The following is a 12,196-nucleotide window of genomic DNA, read 5'->3' as shown; positions in this document are numbered from 1 at the left end:
TGTTTCTCCTTTTGCAGGACCACTTGTTATGTATCTGAATGCTTCAGCATGTAAACTGCTCTTGTGGTAACTCAAATAAGTCTTGAGTAAGTTGTTTTCGTATGGGTATGAGTCTCGTGTTTTCCACGTCATATGCACCACTGTCCCTTGAAATCTTCCTTTCGTTTGGAACAGTGCCAAGTATATTATGCATCGTGCTGTTTTTTCGTCTATTTCTGTGGCAACAAATGTTCGAGAAGCACTCATGGTGTATGGTATTAATGAGCAAACGTAGCAGCTGTCTTCTGTTGTCTGCTTACCAATGCGGGTCATGTGTTGATACCATATGTTGTTTGAGACGTGTGCTGAATCTTGTATATAATTGTCAATACCTTTATTATCTGAGTATGTGCTACGTTTAACTCTATTTTGCTTGTGTGCAATTTTACTAATATCACCTGACGTAACACCTGTTGCAGCTGGGGATGGGGGTGTGTTAGGTTTGGGTACAGCAATAATATTGATAGCACAGCTGTACTGCCATACAGAGGCAGCTACGAACCCGGTGATTACCAAAATCCCTACTACTTTTATTACATATGCTAATTTCACCGGCATTTTGCTCTTACCTTGCTGCAGTCCGGCAGCGTATTCTTGCGACGTTACAGTTGCCCGCCTGAAAATTCTCAATATGCTGGTTATTAAATGTTAGTTGTTGTTTTCTAAGCTCTCCCTATCAAATAGTCATTCAGTGCCCAGGCGAAGAGCTGTTCCCACGCTATTCTAAGCGATCTATCTCTTAGGTCAGGCAAGTATGGGTGGAGGTGGGGCATCGAATATTCTATGGCCAAAAGGAACGCTGTGTAGTAGACACGTACCCTTTTCCTTTTCAGGTACGTTGGCCTTTTTATCTCATATACAAATTGGTGTGACAATTCTTCTGGGTAATTATCGTCTGAGGGTACCATCTACTCCTGGGCAGTGAATTTGTTAGTTATCTACTTTCTTAGCAATACAATAATACGCGGTTCCTGCATGTGCGAGAGAAAAGAAAAGAGAGCAGTCACGTGTTTACATGTGTATTTGTGCAAGACAATGTCCTTCAGTTCAGTTACTACTGTAATGGGGACAGGGGTCAGTGGATGGTGGGCAGGGGGTTTTTGGGTTCAACTGGTGGGCGTGGCTTTTACTCTTGAGCGTGTGATCATGGGGTGGGCTGTATGGTGATCACCCCTTTCTTCTTCAGTTATTGTCTCTGGGGAGTCTGGGGAGTGACAAGGTATGGGAATACTTGGGCCGCTGGCTGTGGTAGAACTTTCTTCTTCCGTTGTCGATGTTGTTGCTGTTCTCTCAATGGACCTGTCGATGGTGTTGGGGCGGGTCTGTTGTCTGTAGATCTTTACGTCGTGTAGGTGGTTCCAGGCACGCTTGTCCTGTAACTTTACTGCTCTTGTTGATACCTCCTCTACCAGATGGGGACCAGTAAAGCGTGGGTCATTCCATTTCCTATTGAAGTTGCGAAGTAGTACGTGGTCACCTTTAGTAATCTTACACAGTCCTTCCTTTTCCAGTTCTTTATCCGCGTCTTCTTGTTGGCTTCTATTAGACCCGCCCCGTGTGCGCTCGAGCTGTTGAGACACAAACACTACACTAGTAATCAAAGAAGACACATATTGGTACATTTCATCACCCAGAACACTTGCAGTGCTTTCGTGGTCGGTAAATGCTCTTGACGTTGGCGTTAGGGGAAGGCGCATTTGACGTCCGGTAACCACCTCATGGGGAGTGAGGTGGTGGTCGGACCCTGGCCTATTCCTTAGCTCAAATAAGGCTAATGGAAGACAATATAACCAACTCCTCTTTGTTGTTTGCTGTATCTTTGCAATTGCCTCCTTTAATATGCCATTCAGGCGTTCACATATACCGTTGGCCTGTGGGTGGTATGCACATGCAAATTTATGTTGAATGTTCAGCAGTGATGTAATGTGCTGAAACATCTCGTTTGCGAAATGTGGGCCATTGTCTGACCTTAACACCTCGCACACTCCCCACCTGGGGAAGACCTCCCTCACTAGGAACTTGGCTGCTCTAAATGCATCTGGGTGTGAACCGGGCCCTGCCTCAATCCATCTAGAGAATGGGCATACTACTACAAACATATACCTATTTCCTTGACATATATTGATCATATCAACATAGTCAATATGGAGATGCCGGAAAGGTCCCTCTGGCTGGGGTATAGTACCTCTTATCACCTTTAGGGTGTGGCCGGCCGTAAACTGTTGACATGTGAGACAATTACTGATAAAATTTGACACATGCGAATTTAACTCGGGGCAGAACCAGTCTTCCCTAATTCGTGCTGCAATTACTTCCTTGCCTGTGTGGGCTGGATAATGTAGTTGGTTCAGGGCGGTGTTCAAAAGTGCCAATGGTATTACAACCTTTCCAGTGCCACCCTGGCGCCATAGTGCGTCGGTTGGTGACATTGTACACCCTCTTTGCTGTGCACCCGTATTTGCTGTGCATACGAACTGTGCCCTGAACGTTCGTTTTTGGAGTCCTTGGAGTCCTTTTCTTACTGGCACTGCGAGTTTTCAATAACTCTTGCCAGCTTGCTTCCACTTCCTGGAGGAGGTGGGGCCCAGACCCGATCACCTGACCAGTCACGTGACCTCAGCCCGAGTGAAAAGTCCGCCCCAGCCGCCTGAGAGGTTATTTGCTGTGCATACGAACTGTGCCCTGAACGTTCGTTTTTGGAGTCCTTGGAGTCCTTTTCTTACTGGCAATGCGAGTTTTCAATAACTCTTGCCAGCTTGCTTCCACTTCCTGGAGGAGATGGGGCCCAGACCCGATCACCTGACCAGTCACGTGACCTCAGCCCGAGTGAAAAGTCCGCCCCAGCCGCCTGAGAGGCGTATTTGCTGTGCATACGAACTGTGCCCTGAACGTTCGTTTTTGGAGTCCTTGGAGTCCTTTTCTTACTGGCACTGCGAGTTTTCAATAACTCTTGCCAGCTTGCTTCCACTTCCTGGAGGAGGTGGGGCCCAGACCCGATCACCTGACCAGTCACGTGACCTCAGCCCGAGTGAAAAGTCCGCCCCCACCACCCTCGCGGCGTAAGCCCTGGAGGCAGAAGGGCTGGTGCTGTTAGGCTGTTGGGCGTATTGTGGCGTTAGCATGCCGTGACTCAAAAGGTGCCTCCTGTTGTGTCCAGAAATACCATCCATGGTGAAAAATAATGTAAGCAGATCACATCAAGAATAAGAAAATTACTTGCACTTTCCACGCCTAAAGACCATCCTGGTGGGGAGGAGAGTCGGACTAAGGCCGCTCCTTAAGCTGTCGGGCGTTCCCAAAACCAGGTGGTTATATTCGTTTGACTGCTGCTCATCACTGATGACAGTTTATATATAAAAAGCTAAACAATTCAGTCTTATACAATTTTAATTTTGTTATAAGTGTCATTTATGAAATATTGAGCTTGATTTACTCTTAATCTTTCTTAGTAATGATATTTTATCATTCGCATTTTACAAAGTGTGTTAAACTATGTTTTATTGATAGCTCTATTTATAGTGACACTGTTTGAAGATACCCAGACCTCATATTATCTCATTTTTGGGGGCTGCGAAGATTTCTTCTCCCTTATTAGTCTTAGTAAATGGTGGGATCTATGAACATCAATTTTTTGAGCTTGTAGGAATATATATTATATATTTTATATTATTGCATAATCACTCTTGTACTTTTAACTATAACCCATCCTGAGTAATATTTTGGCTGCTGTCTCGTTGCTTGGTGTGAGAACGATTTATAATCCAAAGTGAGGTTATTATCCTATTTTTATATATTATTGATTGTGTTCCATTGTGTGACATGTCTCGACAAATTAATTCGTTGAAAACAGGAATGCCAGAGCACATGTCAAATATTTACAATCCTTTGTCCCCTCTAACAAAGAAAGCTTTAATTGGTAAAAGACTCAAAGATAGTAAAGACAGAAAGCGTGCGAATTCCCTAAATATGGATATTCGCACCTTCTGTACAAAAGATACTGTGGGGTTGGAAACATCTAAATCCCCACAAAGTAAGATAAATACACTGCCAATTCCGAGCTCGATCTCGGTCATGGCTCCGCATTCAGCCTGTCCCAGTGCTTCAGCCTTCGCTGAAATAGAGGAACCAATGACTGATACAAGAGCTTGTCTTGATAATGTACAACAAATGATCAGAGAAGTAACGGACGCCACGATCACTATGGCATACACAACAGGAGAATTACTTATCTCCCAAGCAACTGACAATGTCGATAATCATTCTAAAGTGTGTCCTGTTAAATCACCTACGGTTGCACCTATTTGTTCCGTTGCAGCTCAGCATCTACCGCAAGCTGAGTACGTAAAAATAACAGCAGTAGGAGCCTTTGGTAATGACACTTTAGCGTCTCTGAATGCATCGAGTCCACTTGAATCAGTAACACCTGAGGTGATGTACATATGTTCCAATACGGGTGATCTGATCCAACTAGATGTTAACTTACAAAAACCTCTAAGTATTACCCCCGACAAAGAACAAGCACCAAATACCACTCAAACATTGGCGAATGAGAATCAGGATTTATATAAATCACCAGTACTGTTTGAAAAATCTTCATCTAATATATCAAATGTTTCATTTATAGCTCCAACGCCTAGACGCACTAGATTTAACGAACCTGACAATAATCATCCGTATTTTATACGCGATAGCCAGATGCCGTACAAAGACAATAGATTCTCTTTTCCTGAGGCTTCGGCACTGAATAATACTCTGAGTGCTATGAACACGGCCTTATTGTCGTTAGCACAGCTATATGAATCATTGGACGAAAAAATGATAGGTCAGAATAAAGAGATTCAAATGTTACATTCACTTCTCAAAAAAGAGTCGCAGACTCAAAATCTACCAATCTGTTCATGTACATTTGGGCCTAAAAATCAATCGACCCAAACAAATTCTTTACAAGATCTGGGTTTGATAGTCGATACTCCACTAACCACACCAAAACAAATAATAACTGCAAATGCAGTCATTCAGGGAGAAAGTGTCCAATTACCGTCGGTTAAACTAACAGAGGTAATTCCGAAAATACAAGGGGTATCTTTTGCACCTATGTTTACTACCTCGAAATTGCAACCTTCAGAATTTGTCCAGTCTCACGAGCCAGATACAAGTTGTGCAACTCAACAAACAACCGTTAATAAGAAAAACCTGTCCAAAGTAAAACAAGCTGCAAAGCTAGTAATCTCTGCGAAGAAAAAAAGGAAATTGAACCTGAATATTGAAAATAATTGTAGGAGAAAGGAATCACTAAAATATCAACCGCTTGATGACTTGCTTGCCACTGTGACATTAACTTCCCAACCCCCAGTGGGACTTACTGGAAAAACCCCTATTGAGAGCATTGCGACGAAAGTTAAATTAATAAAGGGGCCCTCAATCTCCTCGGTTGCAAATGAAGAGCTGATTATGAGTACCACTGTGGCCCCAATTAAAACCAAAACACTACACGAAAATGCATCAAGCACTATGGTTGATATTATGCAGGATTTACGGGAAGAAATAAGAGCCGCTTGTGAAAAACATTCCAACGCAAATGAGGTTTTAGTACAGTTTTATACAGTACCCTGTAGAGAAAACCAGGCTAACAAAAAGAATGGTGACATTTCAGAAGGGAAAAAGGTATATACAAATGTGTCAAATGACAAAGACGGCGTGTTACAAGATCTGCGCGATGAAATACGAGCTTCCTTTCTAAAATACGCCAAAGAAAATGAAGCTCTTACAGAAACTATCAGATTAGCCAATAAGGGTTTATCAAATAAATCTGATCAGTGTAATCAAATTATAAGCAAGGAGAAATCTAATATTGAGCTCCGATTGAGAGAACCAAAGATGCTACAAAAGTCATCCCCGCATGACCTGATACATCAGGGGGCCGCGGGGCCTACAACCATCACCAGACAGCTCAAGAACCAGCAGAGCGAATCTGACCCCGGGGTTTCGAGGCATATCGGCAAAAATCAATATAAAAATCATCATCGTCTCCTTATTAAATGTCGTGGTTACCCTTTTGCTACATATGACTTGAATCGAACTAGCATTTTGAACATCTGTGCGGAAATTATCGCACTTGATGATCTAACCTCAGCCGATATTAGACTGGTGGAATTTGTTAATGATATAAATCTAACAGAAGCACGGCTGTTTATTCCATCAAGAGTTGTACTAAATACCTTGTGGCTAGCCCGAACTGCATTTTATAACCTAGGTTTTATTTTATCACAAGATACAACTACTCAAGATATAAAACAATTAATTACTGACCGCCCAAAAATTAGAACGTATGGCGATAATGCAACCTCACTGCTTACAGAAGATGGGCAAGCACAAAATGTATGGAGAGATGATAATCTCAATATGAGACTATAACAACCCCAGACACTGGAATCCATCAGCCTACTCTCCTGGAATACCAGAGGCCACAAACATTTTATTAACAACAAAAGCAAAGAGCTCCTCCAATTTGATATATTAGTATTCCAGGAGACGTGGCTGCGAGCCATACCAGTGTGGGATGATTATAATGTCTATGTGGTACCTGCCATCGAGCCGCTGCAAGGTCGCCCAATGGTTGGCCTGCTGATGGCTTTTAGAAAAGATAAGAACATCGAAGTCATTTGGCACAGAACTCCATCACCGTGTTTTCAATATGTTAAGATTCAGTTAGGTCAAACGTTTTGTGCAATAGTGAACATCTATTGGGGGAAAAAACACTTGTCATCAAATGTATTCTTTGAAACCTTAGCCATGATTCTCGATCAACTGTTAATGGATGAAACCATTATTAACACATTCATAATGGGGGACCTAAATTTACATCTCTTATCTTCCAAACACTCGAGATCTATGTCAGATGAATGTCGTTGGTTATCCATCATGGCTGATCGAAATTTTGTCATGGTAAATGGTTCATTGCCAGGGGATTATCCTCCCAAAACCACCTGGCACAATGCTGGTAGTCATGCAACATTAGATTACATTTTTGTGAATGATCACTTCCTAAACAATATAACTATGTTTATGGTCAACTCAACCATCATGAGTGATCATAGCCAGCTGCGGGTGAAATGTAATTGGCCTAAAATTAGGAAACAGTCTCAAAATATTAATATCTCGAACTTACAGGTCAATAATGCTGGTAACCGTATAAAATGGTCCAAATCAAGACTATGTCAGTTTAGAGAGGTCTTGTGTGAGCGGTATACTGATGATACCGAATGTGAAAGTGGATATTATGTTCATGCCATGCAACTATTTACTACACAGGGGTTGAACCCCAAACGAGGCATACAAACTCACCCTCATGCCTTTGACCTTGAAGTTAAAACCAAGAAAAGTGAATTAAGGAGGAATATAAAAAAACTATACAAAGGTTGTGGGTCAAATCCTATGACAAATCATGACAAGATAAAACAACTAAAAAGGGAACACAAAAAATGGTTAAGAGGACGTCGTGCCTCCCAATATCAACATGACGGAGAGGTAATGATGCAACAGATCATCCTTAAATCCTCAGGGGGTATATGGGCTCTTTTAAATAAAACCGCGATTAAAAATCAGCCTTCCCTCATGGTGAATTCTATTTCTCAACATTGTTGGAGGACCTTTTTTGGTAATATATATACCACACCAATCACAAATATTGGATTAAACTGGGACAGTATTGTAGCCGACCATAATGTGAACTTTGATTGTGATGACATACTTTTTTTTATATCGAAACTGAGCGTCTCAAGAGCAGCCGGGCCAGACGGTTTACATAATGCTATAATAAAACAAAACAGACATTTATGGTCTACCATATTATATCTCATATTTAAGAAAATAATGGCTACAGGCTCCATTCCCCTGAATTGGAAAACATCGATTGTTCTTCCCATATTTAAAAAAGGTGACAGGACTAATCCGGCCTCTTATAGACCTATTGCATTGTTAGATTGCCCGGGAAAAATTTTTGCCCGAATGACACTAGGTGAGTTTAACAAATGGCTAAATCATCTAAACCACAGAGATCCTTTTCAGACAGGTTTCGTTCCCGGTTTAGGAACAGCTATCAATTTAATCACCCTGAATTCTATTATTCAGCAAAACAAACAGCATCATCAACCTTTATATATAGCATATGTAGACTTTAGGTCGGCTTTTGATCTTGTTCCCAGGGAATTACTCTTTAAGAAATTGATGGACCTGGGGTGTCCCTGGCATATACTTAAATGGATAGTTGAGCTACATACAAATACATCTATTCAGATTCGTATGAATAATGATGGGTTGCTCTCTGAACCCATTTATACCTCGCAGGGTTTGAAACAGGGTTGTCTGTTGGCTTCTGCACTATTTAATTTTTTTCTTTTAGATTTTGGGCTTAGTTTCAAAGGGTTGATTACTGACTCACCAAAATTGCTTGGAATAGCCATTAATTGGCTTCTTTATGCCGATGACATGGTACTTTTGTCTAAAACACCAGCAGGCTTACGCACTATGTTGAAAGCACTAGATATATATGCCAAGAAAAATTGTATTAGTATTAATACTACAAAAACACAAGTGATGCAATTTGGTGTCAAAACAAGACAAAAATCATGTAGTTGGCAATTACAAGATACTGATCTTTTGGTTGTAAAATCATATATTTATCTAGGAGTATGCGTGAATATTCATACATCTGACAAACCCTATGAAGATCATATTCAGCTGAAACATCTCAGTGCAATATCACAAGTCCGGATAATTCGGGCAAAATATTGTAAATTCACTATAAACCCCATTATTATATATTACAAGCAAAAATACATCCCCACAATTCTGTATGGGTCAGAAACAAAAAAATGTCAAGCTTATTATTATTGGACCAAATATGAGAGTGCTTTTTGGAAAAAATCACTCATGTTACCCAATTCAGAATCTATGCCGATTATTAGATATGAAATGGGTTTAATATCAATCTATGCAGTATATAAATGGAAAGTCTGCCAACTATACAGAAAATGTATTATGAAAGATAATACTAATGGGTTACTCGCCATTATATCTCAATATCTACTGCTAGCAAATGATAATTTTGCAAAAAATTGGCGAAACTGTGCCGAAAACTTTCTAGATGGGGCTGATATAACTGAAATTTTACTTATTGAAAACCCAGATAAAGCCAAATCTAAACTGTGGAGATCGGATTGGATTAAGACCAGGGAAGCGTGCATGAAAATATCGAAATTCAGTACGAATCCATTTGGTTTAAAATCACAGGGACTTGTAGAGCAATACCTGAAGCAATCCCCTGGTCCTGATCACCGTTCAGATTTCCTACGTTTTAGATTAAATATATGGCCCACAAGAGAGATATTACATAAATGGAAGAAAATATCAGACCAAAGTTGTCGGTTTTGTAATCAAGAGGTTGAGACGCTAAAGCATTTGGTAGTTGAGTGTGTCAGTTTGTTAACAAAGAGAATATTTTATTACAAACATTTGTTTAATGAGACTGCAGTTATTATGCCGGAGCAATTATGGTTAGTATTGTACACAGGACACTCAAAAAAATCAAGGTATGCAGTTGTTAATTATCTAAATTCCCTGAAAATTAAGATACATGATACAGCTGATGGTTAACCTTGCAATTTAAACTTAAGCAACCGTTATATATGTGAAGTTGAATGAAAGCGAGAGCGAATAATGTAATGATGATTAATGTACTTTACTGTAATTTATTTTTTTTTGTTATAAATTTGTTGAAAGGTCGGGTTTAACTGACCAAAACAACAATAAAAATAAAAAAAATAAAAAAATACACCCTCTTTTTACCCATATTTCTTTTTCGGCCATTGGTGCAGCCGCTTGTAACTCCATAATCTGTGTGGCTGGGAGATGGGTGTACCCTTCTCTTATCAACATCTCCTTAGCCATTCCCCTCCCTCTCCCTCTCTGTGACTCTGGGGGGTTCCATATCTCACCAAAGTATGCAGCATACTTCGCATGTGCGTCCGCTGCTGCGTTTCCCTTCGAGACGTGGTCCTCACCATTGGTGTGTGCGGTGCATTTCACTAAAGCTAATTCTTGGGGGTCATTAATTACTTCAATTAGTTCAGCCAATAAGAGGGCATGTTGCACTGGAGTGCCATCAGCTCTCCTAAACCCTCTTCTTCTCCATTTCGACAACCCTGAGTGGACAGTGGATGTAACATATGCGCTGTCCGAATATATGGTCACCCGTTTGTCAAAGCTTTCCTTCAACGCCAAGATCAGTGCGACCAGTTCAGCTGCTTGAGCGGAGTAATGCTGTGGTAATTGTACACATTTCACTGCCACACACACCGGTACCTCCATCATTTTCACCACTGCAGCCCCAGTTCTCCTCACACCATCCCTCTGATCGATAGTTGATGACCCATCAATAAATAAGAGCTCACCCCCCTCTAGTGCGTTTTCCTCAACTTTTCTAGTAGATGAGTACATTTCAGTTATTTGTGTACAGTCATGGGCATAATCTCCCTCCTCAATTACTTCTGCTAGGAACCTTGCAGGGTTGACCGTGCTACATCTAACAATTAATAGTTCGGCTCTGGATAGAATGATCTCATAACCTGATGCTCTTTGCGTGGTTAGGGTGGATTTAGGTTTATTTAATATCGCAAAAAGTGCATGCTCCACAAAAAGTGTAGTCGGGCACCCCATAGTGATTGCTGATGCTTTTTCCACCGCAAAAGCAGCTGCGGCGAGACCTTGGTCGCAGGGGAAGTGGCCCAACATTACAGGATCTAAGTGGCCACTGTAAAATGCTACGGGTTTGTAGACCATGCTTGTTTTTTGAGCCAACACTGCTTTCATTACTGCTGAGTCGCAATGTGAAAATATAAAAAATTGCCGCTCATAGTCTGGGGATGCCAGTACCGGAGCAGTTGATATCGCATCTTTTAATTCATCAAAAGCTTCTTTCATTTCCATCGTCCACCCCAGTTTTTTCTCCCCTTTATTAGCTTCCCGTAACGCCTCAAGCAGGGGTCCTATGTATGAACTGTAATCAAATACCCAAGCTCTACAGTAATTGCAGAGCCCCAGGAACTGCTGCAGTTCCCTTACAGTTTGTGGCATTGGAGTGGTCGAAATAGCTTGTGCTCTTTGTGGTGCAATCTTTCTTCCATGTTGGGATATAAGCTGACCAATGTAAAGTACCTGTTCTTGACAGTACTGTATCTTTTCCATGTCTACCTTGTAACCTTTGTCAGCCAATATTGTCAACATTTTTAACGAGTCCTCTCTGCATGTTTTTTCGTTTTTACTGCATATTACTATGTCATCCACATACTGCAACACCGTGCTTTCTACTTCAATGTTACCCAAATCCATCTGTATCACTCTGTTGAAAATTGAAGGTGATTCACAATACCCTTGTGGTAATCTGGTGTGCTTCCACTTAGCGTTTCTGTAAGTGAAGCTCGTCAGATCTTGTGAGTCTGGGTGTAATGGTATTGAGAAAAAAGCATTTTTAAGGTCGATCACTGTAAATCGTGATGCTTCTGCTGGAATGCCACACAATATTGTGGCCGGGTTTGCAGCTACGGGATATTCCGCTTCTACTATGTTGTTCAAGGGCCTGAGATCCTGTATAAAGCGCCAAGACCCCCCTTTAGCCTAGCGCACTGGGTACACAGCCGTATTACATGGTGATTCTGAGGGGACCAATATACCATTATTTATAAGGGCCGTTATGGTTTCATATATGCCCTCATCTGCCTCTTTTGATAGTGGGTACTGTTTTACTCTGGGGAGTATTGCACCTTTTTTCAATTTTATTCTTACTCCCCCTATACTTTTTATGCAGCCCACGTCATAGGGGCCAGTAGTCCACAATGATTTGGGTACTTTTGACATATCGTCCTTAAAGAAAGGGACCGGGGTGCATGCGGGTGCCTCAAGTGCCATGCAATTTTCTGTGCTACTTGTTTGTAGGCCACTCTTAGCCATATTTCCACACTCATCATAAACACCATTTCACCTTCCTCCTTTTCATCTGAAAACAGCTCCTCATCTGACACCTGGGTGAGCCTACATCCCTCTGCTAATGCTATCACTGCCCTCCATGCTCTTCCTTCTCTGTCTTGGGCATGTACAGCAA

Source organism: Ambystoma mexicanum, chromosome 1q, assembly GCF_040938575.1.
Source record: "Ambystoma mexicanum isolate Mex_15411 chromosome 1q, UKY_AmexF1_1, whole genome shotgun sequence".
Taxonomy (NCBI): domain Eukaryota; kingdom Metazoa; phylum Chordata; class Amphibia; order Caudata; family Ambystomatidae; genus Ambystoma; species Ambystoma mexicanum.
The sequence above is the reverse complement of the archived record's forward strand: the minus strand, read 5'-3'. Positions refer to the sequence as shown.